Consider the following 2080-nt stretch of genomic DNA (forward strand, 5'->3'; position numbering starts at 1 on the left):
TCTCAGCTCATACTTTAATACAGCTCATTCGCGTGGCATGCAAGCTTACACTGATATTATAGTGAAAGTTTAACATGTGTGCAAGGTGAAGGTGTGTGACTATCTACGGTGTCTGCATGTGACTATCTACGGTGTCTGCATGTGACTATCTACGTTGTATAATGATGGTTATTGAATGTGTTTATCGCTGTACGGTGTGTGGTACGGTGTCTGTGTGCATGTGTGTGACTATAAGAATGATACCGGTCTTCATTAGTCACAGCCTTTGTCGGGATCCTCTTCTGCTTGGCAGAATTTCCTTAGTGATGGATACCGGCGGAGGGTCTTGCAGAGGCAGCAATCTGGATGCTTGAACCGAGTGTCGCTGATGATGAAGTCTTCCTCGTCCATCCTGAATATCGGAATAGCCAAGCTGTGATCTGGCTGCCGCTCTCTTGTCCATGCCCAATGGGAAGGGGCTTCTGCCATGACCTAGAATTAAACAGTGTATGAATACCATTAGCACCACAGACTCTTCATCAAAGACCGGAGTATTTTATATGATTTCTACTAACCAGATCACAAGTGGTTCGGTCCACCCAAGCTCTAAATTCCATCCGGCGGAGCAGCTGGCCCCGGTGCTGGAAGAGTAGGTCTGTGTTCTCCATCCAGGTGTTTCCTAGGGCCCAGGGGTAGATCTGCCACCGAAACGGGAGTTTCTCTTCCATCTGATTGGCTAAGAACCTGGCAGAAAAGATTAAACGAGATGATAAAACGAGTCAGAACCGTGTAGAGCAGATTACCTATATAAGAAGGAGAGACCTGGAGAAAAAGGCAGAGCTAAAGAACACTAGTAGAAGGAATGTTACCGGATCCTGGAATCTTCACCGTATCTCACTCGGACTCTTCTGTTGCTTTTATTATACCAGATCTGCAAATATAAAAATGAATTCTAAAACAAGCAACTCACAGAGCTGGGAAGAAGTTCTGTCGATATTCCTCGGTACGCAGTCCGGCTCTCCTGAAGTACACGAGGACCATCGCCAGGAGGTACTGGTGGGAGGAGAAGGACAGTTAGAGGCTGCGACTACTAACAAGTAAAGGGTATAATAACTCCTCTGGATGGGTAAATCTCAGTGTTACATCTAATAATGACCATTATGTCACCAGGTTATACAGTGCGGTGTATCTCCAGGCCTATTACACTAGCCTAAGTCCCTACATGTATATATGGTGGATATTCTGTAATATTACCTTGTCGGATATCTTCATACACTCATCACAGGCGAGGAACATCCAGAAATATTTTTCCTCTGGAAAAAAGAAAAATCAATAATTATCAATAAATGTATCACTTTGTTTAGTGACTGCAGTAAAGTTACATCATTTTCTCTGCACATAACACTGAAATAAGCCGCAGCGGTGGAAGTATTGCAGTGAATGAATTCTGGGATGAAATCCGCAGCATTTCAGCAATAAATAGAGCAGCGATGGATTTGAGAATCTGTAGCACGACTTTCCCCCACGGCTGATCTCTTCTGCACCGAGTGAATGGGGTTTGTTAAAGCCTCATTCACTTACATTGTACTGTACATTGCTGCGAACGGCAGCTTGCATCCCCAGCCGAAATTCTGCAGCAAATCTACTGTGTGTAAACTGAGGCTAAAAACCACCAATTGTTGTAATATATCAGATATCAATGACATAGTGCAGTCTGACAGCTTCATCTTGGATAATGTGTACCGGGTTCAACACTACAACCATTGGAAAGGCCCAATGTGTCTTACCGAGGACACGGAGGAACGCTGCCATCTCCTCCTGCGGTTGGGCCCGGTCATCCCTCCTCTTCTTCGGGGGTCTTCCTTACATGGGCTGAGATCCCTCTTCCTCTTCTGTCCTCTCTGGCCTCTTCTGAATAACATTCGTAGTATTCCAACTACGGCGTTCATGATCCTCAACAGGGGGAATAGGAAGGGATTAATATTAGGACAAACACATACAGTGTAACTGCATTAAACATGTAGATCCCAGTGCAGTCCCTATAGACCTGTCAGTACATTATGTGTAAATGTCCCTATAGACCTGTCAGTACATTATGTGT

General features: G+C 44.8%; 1 long non-coding RNA gene across 1 annotated transcript; it reads right to left on the reverse strand.

Moving 5' to 3' along the window:
• Positions 1 to 947: 947 nt before the first annotated feature.
• LOC136579014 (uncharacterized) lies at positions 948 to 1845 on the reverse strand. The gene is made up of 3 exons (XR_010786698.1): positions 1767 to 1845; positions 1234 to 1292; positions 948 to 1032 (listed from the first exon to the last, which is right to left on the reverse strand). It is a non-coding gene; the product is annotated as an uncharacterized lncRNA (long non-coding RNA).
• Between the last annotated feature and the right edge of the window lie 235 nt (positions 1846 to 2080).

The sequence above is a fragment of the Eleutherodactylus coqui genome, chromosome 9 (assembly GCF_035609145.1).
Source record: "Eleutherodactylus coqui strain aEleCoq1 chromosome 9, aEleCoq1.hap1, whole genome shotgun sequence".
Classification (NCBI taxonomy): Eukaryota; Metazoa; Chordata; class Amphibia; order Anura; family Eleutherodactylidae; genus Eleutherodactylus; species Eleutherodactylus coqui.